Genomic DNA, 17,732 nt, shown 5'->3' with positions numbered 1-17,732 from the left:
CACTCCCTCCTTTTTCTATTGTGGGTCATGGATTTGTATTTTAAACCACCTCGGATACTATATCCTCTTGAAAATGAGAGTCGAGAACGCGAAATGGACATTCACAGTGACTTTTATCTCCACGACAATACATCGCCGAGGCTCTTTAGCTACTGAGCTAACGTGATAGCATCGTGCTTAAATGCAGATAGAAACAAAACAAATAAACCCCTGACTGGAAGGATAGACAGAAAATCAACAATACTACTAAACCATGGACATGTAAATACACGGTTAATGCTTTCCAGCCTGTCGAAGCTTAACAATGCTGTTGCTAACGACGCCATTGAAGCTAACTTAGCTACGGGACCTCGACAAAACTATACTAAAAACATTAGCTATCCACCTACGCCAGCCAGCCCTCATCTGCTCATCAACACCCGTGCTCACCTGCGTTCCAGCGATCGACGGAGCGACGAAGGACTTCACCCGATCACAGATGCGGTCGGCGGCCCGGAGACGGAGGAAGTCAAGGTGAGGTCGGCGGATAGGGCGTCTGCTATCCATCTCAAAGTCCTCCTGGTTGTGTTGCTGCAGCCAGCCGCTAATACACCGATCCCACCTACAGCTTTCTTCTTTGCAGTCTTCATTGTTCATTAAACAAATTGCAAAAGATCCACCAACACAGATGTCCAGAATACTGTGGAATTTTGTGATGAAAACGGAGCTTTTTGTATTGGATCCAATGGGGTCCGAATACTTCCGGTTCAACCATTGACGTCACACGCAAACGTCATCATACATAGACGTTTTCAGCCGGAAGTTTGCCGGGAAATTTAAAATTGCACTTTATAAGTTAACCCGGCCGTATTGGCATGTGTTGCAATGTCAAGATTTCATCATTGATAAATAAACTATCAGACTGCGTGGTCGGTAGTAGTGGCTTTCAGTAGGCCTTTAAGAATCTACGCCTGAAAAAGAAAATGTACTAAAAAAATAAATAAAAACACGTTAAATTGTGGGATTTCTAACACCAGTTTATAATTCTATGACACGCTTTGTTTCAGACATGCTTCAACAAACGTGGGTCGTGACACAATGTTGAGCATATATTACGTATTAACATGTACAAATGTATATAATAACCCAGTGAATGGAGTCAAGATCCTATTGTTACTGTAATTCTATCGGTATCGACCATCAGAGTCTTGAGTTGATACTTAGTTCCTGTGACTGAGGACCACAAAGGGGGTCCAGTGTGTCACAGTCCCATCATATCCACTCATCTGACACCAGTGTTCACCTGAGATGACAGGTGAGTGGCCCGAGGCGGGGGAAGCCTTAACCTGCCAACCATATCAGTCTCCCGGAAGCGTCTTCTCCTCCGCGCCGATCACCGTGACAACTTGGTGTCAGCAGAACAGCGACGGCGATCACAATCTCATTTCTAGAGGGTTGCCCTGAGCGGGAGGGAGGATGATGAAAGTGTTGATGGGACACATGCAAATAATTACACATCTTCTTTGGACTTTGGCTGTGATCGCGTGAGTGGCAGGAAGGACTAGCGAGGACTCCGCAGGGCAGATTTTGGATAGACAATGACGATGGTTACAATTAAATAAATCAAATGATGTCTTGTTCAGCATCCATCCATCAACTCTCAGGGGCCCTCAGCTACTGTGAGATCTGCTGCAGTACTCAAGTATGATGTTAGCATTTACACACGGTGGTAGATTTGACAAGGAACGCTTCAAGCAGGCCTGGGCAATTATTTTGACTCGGGGAAAGAAATGTGTCTGGGGGCCCGTATATCTGATTTTTAGGAACACTAATACAAAACATCCCAATAATGTCTGATTGAATGCTAAAAACGTTATGACGGACTTACTGAATGTGACACCCACAATGTACATGAAAATAAAGAATGTGGGGGTTACAATATATACTAGGGCTGTGAATCTTTGGGTGTCCCACGATTCGATTCAAAATCGATTCTTGGGGTCACGATTCGATTCAAAATCGATTTTTTTTTTTCAATTCAACACGATTCTCGATTCAAAAACGATTTTTTTAATTTTATTTATTTTTTTAATGAAAACAATACACAAAAATACCATAATAATGCAATACAATTTCAAAACCAAACCCGACCCAGCAACATTCAAAATACCGTATTTCCTTGAATAGCCGCAGGGGCGCTAATTAATTTAAAACCTCCTGTCACTCCGGCGCTTACCAGAAGCCTGCGGGATGGCCAAGCACGCGCTAATTATTTTAAAACCTCTTCTCACTCCGACGCTTACCTTATCATGAAAAGCGCATTTAATTAAAAAAACGTTATTATTGTCTTACCTTAAATGAGTCCATGCCAGCTCCTTTTGAAGAAAAGCATTGATATAGAAGTCTTCCTTATCTTTCTTCAGTTTTAAAAGTCTCTCTGTCTCGATGGAGATCTTCCTTTTAAGTATTACCTCCTGCTTCGATTGAAAGTCCAGTTTAGAAAACTGTTTTATTTTAGATATGTAATCCTCCATGGTAAAAGTCCAAGCAAACAATGGCTGCGCACTCTTGCTGTCGGTTGTCTTCTTCTGCAGCACTCTTCTGCAGTACCAGCAGTCGCAAGAAGGATCACTAGCGCCCTCTACCACCAGGAGGCGGGAGTCATTTAATGACTCATATTTGACCCGGCGGAAGTGCCAAGCATGCGCTAATTATTTTGCGAAACGAGTTTGACCCGGCTGTAATTCGAGGCATGCGAATACCATATTCCCGGCGCCAATTCAAGGAAATACGGTAGCAATAAACAGAGCAATTGAGGACACACAAACATGACACGGAACAATCTAAAAGTAGTGAGACAAAAATGAATATCATCAACAACAGTATCAATATTAGTAACAATTTCAACATAGCAGTGATTAAAAATCCCTCATTGACATTATCATTACAAACATTAATAAAAATAAAAAATTACAAAAAATGAACAATAGCGTCACAGTGGCTTACACTTGCATCGCATCTCATAAACTAAATGTCTAATGATAATGTCAGAGGGATTTTTAATCACTGCTATGTTGAAATTGTAACTAATATTGATACCGTTGTTGATAATATTCATTTTTGTTTCGCTACTTTTGGTTTGTTCTGTGTCGTGTTTGTGTCTCCTCTCAATTGCTCTGTTTATTGCAGTTCTGAGTGTTGCTGGGTCGGGTTTGGTTTTGGAATTGGATTGCATTGTTATGGTATTGCTGTGTATTGTTTTGTTGGATTGATTAATTTAAAAAAAAAAAAAAAAATCAAAAAAATTTTTTTTACTAAAAAAAAAAAAAAAAAAAAAAAAATCGATTTTTTAAAAATGATAATCGATTCTGAATCGCACAACTTGAGAATCCCGATTCGAATTCGAATCGATTTTTCCCCACACCCCTAATATATACTATGACCGATAAAACACTGACTATTAACATATTGCTTTGGTTGCTTCGTTGGGTCTGCTCCGGTCTCTGGCCACGCTCCACCCACCCCAGCAGATGATGGCGTGGAACACTGCAGAGGCCACCACAGTGTATGTGCTTTTTTGTTGTTGTTTTGTGGCTGTGTGTGGACGTGGCTGGTTGCATCAGCTCTGCCCTTTTAATGTCCTTTGATGTTTCCCTCTTGCTATGGCTATGAGGTTTTTTTCCCTTGGCCTCAGTCTGGACCCCCTCTCCAGGGCCCAGGCTTAAACTGATTTTTTTTTTTTTTCTCAACCCCCCACCCTCCCCAGCGTTTACTTGTTAATCACCTTTTTTGTAAGGGGCGCCGGAAGTTGGCAGACCCGTCAGCGATCCTGTTCTGTCTCCCTGTAATGTTTGTCTGCTCTTGAATGGGATTGTGCTGAAAATCTTCATTTCCCCTCGGGGATTATTCAAGTATTTCTGATTCTGATATGAACGTCACACCCCCTCTCGATCGACATATTTTACAATCAAGCGAAACGCAACAAAAACAGCCAAATATGAACACGAAGGGTAAAAAAACTCAAAAAATACCCGATATTGGAGCCTTGAGTATTGGCTGATACCGAGTTTGATCTGATAAGATACCAGCAGGAATGATACATGTTTTGTGGTGTGGAATGTTAGTGAAAAGAGTCAAAGAAAGAACAATGGTAGGTGTGAAAAACACTAACCTATTAACGATTAATGGTCCAGAATGGAGCGGTGATGTGGGACTTGGTGTTGTGACATTTTCCAGGGATGAAGATGAGGCAGAGAACATTCCCTTGTTGTCCTCCTGTGATTAGACAGAGATTCATTTGAGCAATGCTAAAGGTTGCGCTGACCTAGCCCCGTAATCACCCATTTTTTGGATGGGGGAGGCAGAGTGCGCCATATGGCCGACCATCACAACAATCAATCAATTCCAGCCGCGCCGGCGTCGTATATTATCTGATAAAGTGGCAACTTTGTGTGTGCCGTGTGATTGGAGGGCTTTTGAAAGAGAAACATAGGCCAAATGTGGAGCTCTGATTGATTAAATATCGGCTATCAGTGGTTAGAAGACCCCCCCCCCCCAAGAATGTAAATGAGTAACCTTTAGGAGGGCGCAGGGTGGCAGATGGGCAGTAACAGTAATGGGATGGAGGTTGGCGGCAAGAAATATGTCATGTTTCTGGAGATCACGCCATTCTCCCTCCAAACAACTACTTTACTGCTCATTCACTGCTTTCTGCTGAGATTCATTCAAAACAAGCAATGCAGAATTCTTCTTGTTTGGGTTATTGAGGCATGTGTACACACGGGCCTTGTTGAGGCATGTGTACACGGGCGTTGTTGAGGCACAGGCGTTGTCAAGGCACGCATACACGGGCGTTGGGGCATGCATACACACGGACCTTGTTGAGGCATGTGTACACGGGCGTTGTTGAGGCACAGGCGTTATTGAGGCACGCATACAAGGGCGTTGAGGCCCGCATACACACGGACCTCGTTGAGGCACGCGTACACACGGGCGAAGGAGAGGCACGCGTACACACGGGCGTTGGAGATGCACGCGTACACACGGGCGAAGGAGAGGCACGCGTACACACGGGCGTTGGAGAGGCACGCGTACACACGGGCCTTGTTGAGGCACGCGTACACACGGGCGTTGAAGAGGCACGCGTACACACGGGCGTTGAAGAGGCACGCGTACAAACGGGCGTTGGAGAGGCACGCGTACACACGGGCGTTGGAGAGGCACGCGTACACACGGGCGTTGGAGAGGCACGCGTACACACGGGCGTTGGAGAGGCACGCGTACACACGGGCGTTGGAGAGGCACGCGTACACACGGGCGAAGGAGAGGCACGCGTACACACGGGCGTTGGAGAGGCACGCGTACACACGGGCCTTGTTGAGGCACGCGTACACACGGGCGTTGAAGAGGCACGCGTACACACGGGCGTTGGAGAGGCACGCGTACACACGGGCGTTGGAGAGGCACGCGTACACACGGGCGTTGGAGAGGCACGCGTACACACGGGCGTTGGAGAGGCACGCGTACACACGGGCGTTGGAGAGGCACGCGTACACACGGGCGTTGGAGAGGCACGCGTACACGCGGGCGTTGGAGAGGCACGCGTACACGCGGGCGTTGGAGAGGCACGCGTACACGCGGGCGTCGTCGAGGCACGCGTACACGCGGCGTCGTCGAGGCACGCGTACACGCGGCCGTTGGAGAGGCACGCGTACACGCGGCCGTTGGAGAGGCACGCGTACACGCGGCCGTTGGAGAGGCACGCGTACACGCGGCCGTTGGAGAGGCACGCGTACACGCGGCCGTTGGAGAGGCACGCGTACACGCGGCCGTTGGAGAAGCACGCGTACACACGGACCTTTTTGAGGCACGCGTACACACGGACCTTGTTGAGGCACACGTACACGCGGGCGTTGGAGAGGCACGCGTACACGCGGGCGTTGGAGATGCACGCGTACACGCGGGCGTTGGAGATGCACGCGTACACGCGGGCGTTGGAGAGGCACGCGTACACGCGGGCGTTGGAGAGGCACGCGTACACGCGGGCGTTGGAGAGGCACGCGTACACGCGGGCGTTGGAGAGGCACGCGTACACGTGGGCGTCGTCGAGGCACGCGTACACGCGGGCGTTGTCGAGGCACGCGTACACGCGGCCGTTGGAGAGGCACGCGTACACGCGGCCGTTGGAGAGGCACGCGTACACGCGGCCGTTGGAGAAGCACGCGTACACACGGACCTTTTTGAGGCACGCGTACACACGGACCTTGTTGAGGCACGCGTACACACGGGCGTTGGAGAGGCACGCGTACACACGGGCGTTGGAGAGGCACGCGTACACACGGGCGTTGGAGAGGCACGCGTACACACGGGCGTTGGAGAGGCACGCGTACACGCGGGCGTTGGAGAGGCACGCGTACACGCGGGCGTTGGAGAGGCACGCGTACACGCGGGCGTTGGAGAGGCACGCGTACACGCGGGCGTTGGAGAGGCACGCGTACACGCGGGCGTTGGAGAGGCACGCGTACACACGGGCGTTGTATACTGTGTATATGTACATCATTTATCAATTTTTTTAACATAAATGTTTTATATACATGTTACAGGTTATATATTTTATTATTGAATGTATCAAATGTGATGAATATTTAATGGTACACAATGGAAACGAGCCTTTTGGCTTTTTGTGCCATCCATTTGCCTTTTTAAAGCATTATATGGATTCAGTTCTTTAAGATGTCAATAAACTTCTCAATCAATCAATCAATTTTTGGCCAAAGTGAGACAAACAGAAGAATCTGAAGTTGTCTTTATTTTTGTGTCATCTGACCACAGAACTTTCCTCCAGAAGGTCTTATCTTTGTCCATGTGATGTCAGATGAAACAAAAATGGAGCTGTTCAGCCACAATACCCAGCAATATGTTTGGAGGAGAAAAGGTGAGGCCTTCAATCCCCGGAACACCATTCCTACCGTCAAGCATGGTGGTGGTAGTATTATGCTCTGGGCCTGTTTTGCTACCAATGGAACAGGTGCTTTAAATGGGACAATGAAAAAGGAGGATTACCTCCAAATTCTTCAGGAGAACCTAAAATCATCAGCCCGGAGGTTGGGTCTTGGGCCCAGTTGGGTGTTCCAACAGGACAATGACCCCAAACACACGTCAAAAGTGGTAAAGGAATGGCTAAATGAGGCTAGAATTAAGGTTTTTGAATGACCTTTCCAAAGTCCTGACTTAAATGTGTGGACAATGCTGAAGAAACAAGTCCATGTCAGAAAACCAACAAATTTAGCTGAACTGCACCAATTTTGTCAAGAGGAGTGGTCAAAAATTCAAGCAGAAGCTTGTGGATGGCTACCAAAAGCGTCTTATTGCTGTATGTATACTTTTGACCCAGCACATTTGCTCACATATTCAGTAGACACGTAATAAACTCATAAAAGAAGCAAACTTCATGAATGTTTTTTGTGACCAACAAGTATGTGCTCCAATCACTCTATCACACAAAAATAAGAGTTGCAGAAATGATTGGAAACTCAAGACAGCCATGACATGAATTAAATGATAAATGGGTTATACTTGTATAGCGCTTTTCTACCTTCAAAGTACTCAAAGCGCTTTGACAGTATTTCCACATTCACCCATTCACACACACATTCACACACTGATGGCGGGAGCTGCCATGCAAGGCGCTAACCAGCAGCCATCAGGAGCAAGGGTGAAGTGTCTTGCCCAAGGACACAACGGACGTGACTAGGATGGTAGAAGGTGGGGATTGAACCCCAGTAATGTTCTTTACAAGTGTATGTCAACTTTCGATTGCGACTGTATATGATTTGTAGGGCTGTGAATCTTTGGGTGTCCCACGATTCGATTCAATATTGATTTTTTTTTACAATTCAACACGATTCTCAAATAAAAAATGATATTTTCCCGATTCAAAACAATTCTCTATTTATTCAATACATACGATTTCAGCAGGATCTACCCCAGTCTGCTGACATGCAAGCAGAGTAGTAGATTTTTGTAAAAAGCTTTTATAATTGTAAAGGACAATGTTTTGTCAACTGTTTGCAATAATGTAAATTTGTTTGAACTATTAAATTAACCAAAAATATGACTTATTTTATCTTTGTGAAAATATTGGACACAGTGTGTTGTCAAGCTTATGAGATGCGATGCAAGTGTAAGCCACTGTGACACTATTGTTCTTTTTTATTTTTTTTTATAAATGTCTAAGGATAATGTCAGAGGGATTTTTAATCACTGCTATGTTGAAATTGTAACTAATATTGATACTGTTGTTGATAATATTCATTTTTGTTTCACTACTTTTGGTTTGTTCTGTGTCGTGTTTGTGTCTCCTCTCAATTGCTCTGTTTATTGCAGTTCTGAGTGTTGCTGGGTCGGGTTTGGTTTTGGAATTGGATTGCATTGTTATGGTATTGCTGTGTATTGTTTTGTTGGATTGATTAATTAAAAAAATAAAAAAATAAAAAATATGTATATTTAAATAAATTAATTTAAAAAAATCGATTTTTAAAAAATGAGAATCAATTTTAATCGCACAACGTGAGAATCGCGATTCGAATTCGAATCGATTTTTTCCCACACCCCTAATGATTTGTGTGAGTGGTTGGACAGGACAGATTAACAATCGTTTCAAATAAGAATCGCGATTAATCTGAAATTATATATTTTTTTGGACAACCTCATACTTGCCAACCCTCCCGTTTTTAGCGGGAGACTCCCGGTATTCAGCGCCTCTCCCGATAACCTCCCGGCAGAAATTTTCTCCCGACAAACTCCCGGTATTCAGCCGGAGCTGGAGGCCACGCCCCCTCCAGCTCAATGCGGACCTGAGTGGGGACAGCCTGTTCTCACGTCCACTTTCCCACAATATAAACAGACAGTAGAGTGCACAACTGCGCACACAACAAGGAGACGAAGCAGGAGAACGAGGAAGTTACAGACATGGCGACGCCGTCGACGAGCAAGATAAAGAAATACACTTGCAAGTTCCAAAACGAATGGAAACAAGAATTTCAGTTCATCCAGGACAGTTCGAAGGGAAAGGGGTATGTTGCCTGTACATTTTGTAGAACAGACTTCTCCATTGAACACGGTGGCCGAAATGATATACTCATTCATGAACGGAGAAGTTAAACAGGACAATGCTGCCATCTACTGGATAGCCTCCGGAACACTGAAATTCAAGTATTTCTTTTATTTATATGTATAATAAAATAAATATATATATATATATATAGCTAGAATTCACTGAAAGTCAAGTATTTCATACATACATACATACATATATATATATATATATATATATACATACATATATATACATATATACATATACATATATACACATATATATATATACATATATACATATATATACATATATATATATATATATATATATACATATATATATATATATATATATATATACATATATACATATATACATATATATATATACATATATACATATACATATATATATATATATACATATATATATACATATATATATACATATATATATACATATATATATATATATATACATATATACATATATATATACATATATACATATATATATATATATATATATATATATATATATACATATATATATACATATATACATATATATATATATATACATATATATATATATACATATATACATATATATAGACATATATATATATAAATACATATATATATACATATATATATATATATATATATATATATACATATATATATATATATATATATATATATATATATATATATATATATATATATATATATATATATATATATATATATATATATATATATATATATATATATATGTCAAGTTTGCGGGACACAACTACAACGTGCAGGACGACAGTATTAAAAGCTCTATTGTTGATATAGTATCGGCCCTACTCGCCAGCAGCTAACTTTACTTGTGGCGACAGATCAATAAGACATCAGTGAAATCCTGAGCAGTATCAGCCTGCAGGCGGTCCTAGTCGTAGTAGGGATGTGTCGTGATTGCTAATTGCCTTGTTAGCGCCACAACAAAGCCATGTTTTTTTTTAGGCGCTGATGATGAGCTAAATTAGCAGGAAACAAACATGTGAGTAAGAATGTTTTCACACAACATCTGCGGATACAGCTGCTGCCGCCCGCTCCCCTGCTCCTAGTTTGTGAGCGTTTACGCGGCGTATTTGTGGCCCAACGGTCTTCTTTTATTGTTTTGGGTTGACGCTGGGTCCCCGTTCCCCCCCTCAGAGAAGAGCGTTTATACCTCCAGAGCCACCTGCAACCACACGGGTCGGACGCGCGCCCTCCTGACCCAATCAGCTTTTCCTATCAGGACTAAACGCTCCCGCGGGACGCGGCTTATTACGCGACACAGTCCTCAGAGTGGATAAATGGACGTCCGTGTCGCCTCACACACACCGAGGAGATGGACAGCTGGGGTCCCCGGAGATGAAAGCCTTATTGACATTTTAATCAAAAACAGTTAGCGCTGAATGGCCGGGAGCCTTTTGGAAAATACGCAGGGATTGAAATGCTGGCCGTGCTTGACACATAATTTACCTGCTGTCAAGCTGCATGCGCACGTTTGATGCCGAGGCCTCCTTCTGACACCATGCACGCACCCCCTCCACCCCCGCTCCTGCACACAAATCTGCTTCAGTCTGCATATTAAAAGGCATGTTTGCACAGTGGAGCCTCTCATAAGCGTGTCTATTACGAGCTGGAGGAGCTCACTGTGTTTGCACAGGAGGTGTCAAGTAACTGGGGGAGTTAAATACTACAACATTTTATTTAGTATTTTTTTATATATATATATTTGAAGCTAAAAGCATCAGATTTATGTACAAAACACATTAAAGGTCTACTGAAAGCCACTACTACCGACCACGCAGTCTGATAGTTTATATATCAATGATGAAATCTTAACATTGCAACACATGCCAATACGGCCGGGTTAACTTATAAAGTGCAATTTTAAATTTCCCGCTAAACTTCCGGTTGAAAACGTTTATGTATGATGACGTATGCGCGTGACGTCACTAGTTAAACGGAAGTATTCGGACACCATTGAATCCAATACAAAAAAGCTCTGTTTTCATCTCATAATTCCACAGTATTCTGGACATCTGTGTTGGTGAATCTTTTGCAATTTGTTTAATGAACAATGGAGACTGCAAAGAAGAAAGCTGTAGGTGGGATCGGTGTATTAGCGGCTGGCTGTAGCAACACAACCAGGAGGACTTTGACTTGGATAGCAGACGCGCTAGCTGACGCTAGCCGCCGACCGCACGGATGATCGGGTGAAGTCCTTCGTCCTTCCGTTGATCGCTGGAACGCAGGTGAGCACAGGTGTTGATGAGCAGATGAGGGCTGGCTGGCGTAGGTGGAGCGCTAATGTTTTTATCATAGCTCTGTGAGGTCCCGTTGCTAAGTTAGCTTCAATGGCGTCGTTAGCAACAGCATTGTTAAGCTTTGCCAAGCTGGAAAGCATTAACCGTGTATTTACATGTACATGGTTTAATAGTATTGTTGATTTTCTGTCTTTCCTTCCAGTCAGAGGTTTATTTATTTTCTTTCTATCTGCATTTGAGCCCGATGCTATCACGTTAGCTCCGTAGCTAAAGTGTTTCGCCGATGTATTGTCGTGGAGATAAAAGTCACTGTGAATGTCCATTTCGCGTTCTCGACTCTCATTTTCAAGAGGATATAGTATCCGAAATGGTTTAAAATACAAAGCCGTGAGCCACAATAGAAAAAGGAGAGAGTGTGGAATCCAATGAACCCTTGTACCTAAGTTACGGTCAGAGCGAAAAAAGATATGTCCTGCACTGCACTCTAATCCTTCACTCTCACGTTCCTTATCCACAAATCTTTCATCCTCGCTCAAATTAATGGGGTAATCGTCGCTTTCTCGGTCCGAATCACTCTCGCTGCATTGTAAACAATGGGAAAATGTGAGCAGCCCTTCCTCCTGTGACGTCACGCTACTTCCGGTAGAGGCAAGGCTTTTTTTTTATTAGCAACCAAAAGTTGCGAACTTTATCGTCGTCGTTCTATTCTAAATCCTTTCAGCAAAAATATGGCAATATCGTGAAATGATCAAGTATGACACATAGAATGGATCTGCTATCCCCGTTTAAATAAAAAAATGTCATTTCAGTAGGCCTTTAAGTCCACTATCAATATGATAGAAACAAAGAAACAATTATCTGAACATGAAATACACTTAATATATACCGTATTTTCCAGAACCATAGGGCGCACCGGATTATAAGGCGCATTAACCTCTTAAGGCCCAAACTGTTTGTTTACATCAGGGGTGTCCAAAGTGCGGCCCGGGGGCCATTTGCGGCCTGCAGCTAATTGTTTACCGGCCCGCCACACATTCTGCAAAAATTGCAAAATTGATATTGCAAAAATTTAAAAAAAACATTTAAAAAAAGTGGAATGAGGTGAAATCTAACAAGAAAAAGTTGCAATGTTGACACAAAGCTGCCATGCGGGCTGTTTTTTTTTTTTCTTTATTTTCTTTTTTTTTGCCATTGCTAAAAAAAAAAAAAAAGACAAAAAATCTATGTTATAATGAATTATTACTTAAAAAATATCACTTTAAAATGTTTTATGTGGAAAAAATATTGCATATATTGTGTGATTGCCATATAAAAACATCAAAGTTTTATTTGACAAAAGAGCATAAAACAAACAAAATAATAGTTCAAATGTAAAATCGACAGATATATCTGAAGTTGATCTCGTAATTTAAGTGTTAAAAGTAAAAAAAACTAATAAAAATGTAACACTTTATGAGTGGGGGACCTTTTGGATCCCAAATATATTTAGTAGGATTTTATTTAACTTTTCACTGTGATTACTCAAAAATATTAAAGACTTAAAATCAATGGTGTCCTGCATTATTGATCTTTTAAGGCTCTAATTACTAAATACTGCATATTTTTACTAAAAAAAACAAAGTTGTCTTTGACAGAAAACCTTTTTTTTTTTTTTTTTACTTTATATCAACCTCAAGTTGATATAGAGATTTACTGTAAGCGTTAAATAAAAAATAAGAATAATAATTTGACTTATTTTTAACGGTTTAATGACTGAGACCCTTTATAGTCCCCGGGAGCCCTAAAGGTTAAAAAAAAAAAAAAATCCATATATTTTGTTAAGGTTTGAAAATGAAAAATATCAAAATGGCCCCCGCATGCTTAAATTTTTCCGTGTACGGCCCTCAGTGGAAAAAGTTTGGACACCCCTGGTTTACATGTTTTATTTATTTCTCTTTGCTATTTGGGCTTATTGGACCCTAATTAGAATAAGAACCAAGAATCATCTTTTGATATGATGTACTTAGTCCATAAGTACACAACCGTGTACTCCATGCTAATTCTTATTTTTACACTTTTTTTTTTCCAAATTCCATTGTATGTTCTACTCTTCTGACACCACCAGATGGCAGTATAAGTGTCCACATAAGCGGCCATAAGACCCCAATTCAGTAGTGTACACAATTTTGGAAATAAGAGCTAAAAGGTGCTGTCCACGCATGTGGCCACTAAGCCTTTAGAGGTTTAAAGGAGTCATATTTTTCTAATTGTAAAACACTTCCTTGTGGTCTACTTAACATGTAATGGTGGTTATTTATTTATTATATCATCTCCTCATCCGGAAACAACAACAACGTGTCCCGTGAAAAACCGTCCGACCGGAACCCTCTAATAACTAAAGTTCCTTGGGTGAATAATGTAAACTCACTACACCGGTATGTTTTAGCGCTTTCATGGCGAGTTTACTGACAGATATAAGTAAGAACTTTACACTACTTTCCGGAGGAGGATCAATGACCCATAACAAGAAGATAGAGAAAAAGAAGAAGCTTACGTTGTCGGCACGGACTACAAAGGCGGACGCGTGCAATTTTTCCGGACTTATACAGATCCCAAATACACATCAGCAGGTACGAAAAGGTAAGAAAATTTGCTTTTGCATAATATTGCGAAACAAAAGCCAGATAATCTCTTACTTTATACACACACCATAATAATACTCCTATGTTGAAGCACAGTACAATCCATCAAGCGGTGCGGCTTCATAGCTTACCAAAGTCGTACTAAAACATTTTGATAGATTATTGAGCGCCGTGTGTAATGTTCTATATTTCCAATGGAACATATAAAATGTTGGTGTTGTTTACTTGAGTCATATTGCCATCATATTGCAGTCTACAGGTATCTTTTGTTTGACTGCCATCTACTGGCCACACTTATCATTACACCATGTACCAAATAAAATTGCTTCGAGGTCGATAAGCAAAACCAGAATTATTCCGTAACTTATGCGCAACGGGTTATAAGGCGCACGGTCGATTTTTGAGGAAAAAAATAGGTATTTTAAGTGCGCCTTATAGTCCGTAAAATACGGTACTTACTTCCTGGAATTAGAGGTTGTTTGGCGTACTTTCCTAAAATGTGCTCTTTTACAAACTGTGCTTTATCTATTAACTTTAAGTATTTCTCTATTATTATTTTTTAAATGTTGTACTTCGCTTTCCAGCCCAAAAAATATATATAATTATTATAGTACTTTTCGGACTATAAGGCGCACAAAAAAATCCCTTCATTTTCTCAAAAAAATTGTAATGTGGACTCGTCAGACCATAGAACACTTTTCCACTTTGTATCAGTCCATCTTAGATGAGCTCAGGCCCAGCGAAGCCGACGGCGTTTCTGGGTGTTGTTGATAAACGGTTTTCGCCTGGCATAGGAGAGTTTTAAAAGCCTACTGAAATGAAATGTTTTTATTTAAACGGGGATAGCAGATCCATTCTATGTGTCATACTTGATCATTTCGCGATATTGCCATATTTTTGCTGAAAGGATTTAGTATAGAACGACGACGATAAAGTTCGCAACTTTTGGTCTCTGATAAAAAAAAGCCTTGCCCCTACAGGAAGTAGCGTGACGTAGTCAGTTGATCGCCTCCTCATATTTTCCTATTGTTTTCAATGCAGCTAGAGCGATTCAGACAGAGAAAGCGACGATTACCCCATTAATTTGAGCGAGGATGAAAGATTCGTGGATGAGGAACGTGAGAGTGATGGACTAGAATGCAGTGCAAGACATTTTTTTTTTCGCTCTGACCATAACTTAGGTACAAGCTGGCTCATTGGATTCCACACTCTCTCCTTTTTCTATTGTGGATCACGGATTTGTATTTTAAACCACCTCGGATACTATATCCTCTTGAAAATGAGAGTCGAGAACGCGAAATGGACATTCACAGTGACTTTTATCTCCACGACAATACATCGACGAAACACTTTAGTTACGTAGCTAACGTGATAGCATCGGGCTTAACTGCATATAGAAACAAAATAAATAAATCCCTGACTGGAAGGATAGACAGAAGATCAACAATACTACTAAACCAGGGACATGTAAATACACGGTTAATGCTTTCCAGCCTGGCGAAGCTTAAAAATGCTGTTGCTAACGACGCCATCGAAGCTAACTTAGTATAACGGGACCTCACAGAGCTATGCTAAAAACATTAGCGCTCCACCTACGCCAGCCAGCCCTCATCTGCTCATCAACACCCGTGCTCACCTGCGTTCCAGCGATCGACGGAAGGACGAAGGACTTCACCCGATCATCCGTGCGGTCGGTGGCTAGCGTCGGCTAGCGCGTCTGCTATCCAAATCAAAGTCTTCCTGGTTGTGTTGCTGTAGTCCGCTGCTAATACACGATCCCACCTACAACTTTCTTCTTTGCAGTCTTCATTGTTCATTAAACAAATTGCAAAAGATTCACCAACGCAGATGTCCAGAAAACTGTGGAATTATGAGATGAAAACAGAGCTATTTTGTATTGGATTCAATGGGGTACCGATACTTCTGTTTCACTGGCTACGTCACGTGCATACGTCATCATCCAAAGGCGTTTTCAACCGGAAGTTTGCCGGGAAATTTAAAATTGCACTTTATAAGTTAACCCGGCCGTATTGGCATGTGTTGCAATGTTAAGATTTCCTCATTGATATATAAACTATCAGACTGCGTGGTCGGTAGTAGTGGCTTTCAGTAGGCCTTTAACTTGCACTTACAGATGTAGTGACCATCTGTAGTTACTGACAGTGGGTTTCTGAAGTGTTCCTGAGCCCATGTGGTGATATCCTTTACACACCGATGTCGCTTGTTGATGCAGTACAGCCTGAGGGATCGAAGGTCACGGGCTTAGCTGCTTACGTGCAGTGATTCCTCCAGATTCTCTGAACCCTTTGATGATATTACGGAGCGTAGATGCTGAAATCCCTAAATTCCTTGCAATAGCTGGTTGAGAAAGGTTTTTCTTAAACTGTTCAACAATTTGCTCACGCGTTTGTTGACAAAGTGGTGACCCTCGCCCCGTCCTTGTTTGTGAATGACTGAGCATTTCATGGAATCTACTTTTATACCCAATCATGGCACCCACCTGTTCCCAATTTGCCTGTTCACCTGTGTTTGATGAGCATTCCTCAACTTTATCAGTATTTATTGCCACCTTTCCCAACTTCTTTGTCACGTGTTGCTGGCATCAAATTCTAAAGTTAATGATTATTTGCAAAAAAAAAAAAATGTTTATCAGTTTGAACATCAACTATGTTGTCTTTGTAGCGTATTCAACTGAATATGGGTTGAAAATGATTTGCAAATCATTGTATTCCGTTTATATTTACATCTAACACAATTTCCCAACTCGTATGGAAACGGGGTTTGTAAATCGCATTGGTTTTGAAGAGGAAAAACATCAAAATGGCCAGGGGCCACCGCACGCTTTCACTTTCCAGTGTGCGGCCCTCAGTGGAAAAACTTTACCCGCCCCCGGCCCTACAGTCAACAACCCATCTCCATCTTGTTCTCCCACGCGGCGCGGCCTCATTCCATATGCAAGATCATCCGTCTGGGGACGGAATCGAGGCCTCGCTGCGGACAAGACTCCCCGGGGCCAGGCCCCTCTGTTCGAGGGGTCCGCGGGGGCCGACCCCCCGACCCCGTTTACCTGCTTCAGTTGTTCCGAGGCAGCTACGGCCGCCATATGCGAGCGCTGCGGGAAAGCAGATGCTCTTCTCCCATTTGGGAAAATTTGGAGAGCCAGCATGGACATAGAAGTGTCTAATCATTCTATTTTAAATATCATCCACGCTGATGTCGGGACTTTTCTGCCTGAGCGGCAGTCATCTGCTGATGCTGATGGACAATACGGGGCGAGGACACGTGTCACTTATGTCCGCAATGACAGGTCCTCGTCCTCCGTCGCTGCCTGCCTGCCCGTCTGTCCCTGTGCATCTTAGCAAGAGACGCCTGGTCGGCCATGACAGGCTGTCAATCATACACGCCTACACAGGACAGCTGCACACGCCACGTCAGCACGGCAATCATTCACCACCTCCGATTTGGTCGAAACGCAAATCAAATCCCTATCAGATACGGATATCATAAAAAATAAAGAAAATAGTACGGGACGATATCGATATGCATGCAAAATGTGCGATACAAGCAGTCCTGCAGCTTGTTTACTTGGACAGCCAGTTAACTTCTAAATGTCTTCCAATAAGCACACCATTTATTTTATTTTAGTCATTTACAAAAGTTAAACATGCGAGGCTATAGGCTACTAAAGCTGGCAACTACACAACAGCTAAGCACACAATAGCAC

The 17,732-nt window shown here is 42.4% G+C and overlaps 1 long non-coding RNA gene across 1 annotated transcript; it reads right to left on the bottom strand.

Annotated features, from left to right (window-relative positions):
- Positions 1–1,175: 1,175 nt before the first annotated feature.
- LOC133629832 (uncharacterized) lies at positions 1,176–10,678 on the bottom strand. Its single transcript, XR_009821124.1, has 3 exons — positions 10,597–10,678; positions 4,151–4,254; positions 1,176–1,439 (listed from the first exon to the last, which is right to left on the bottom strand). It is a non-coding gene; the product is annotated as an uncharacterized LOC133629832 (long non-coding RNA).
- Positions 10,679–17,732: the final 7,054 nt, after the last annotated feature.

Source organism: Entelurus aequoreus, linkage group LG15, assembly GCF_033978785.1.
Source record: "Entelurus aequoreus isolate RoL-2023_Sb linkage group LG15, RoL_Eaeq_v1.1, whole genome shotgun sequence".
Taxonomy (NCBI): Eukaryota; Metazoa; Chordata; class Actinopteri; order Syngnathiformes; family Syngnathidae; genus Entelurus; species Entelurus aequoreus.
This window is presented reverse-complemented; position numbering and strand designations above follow the sequence as displayed.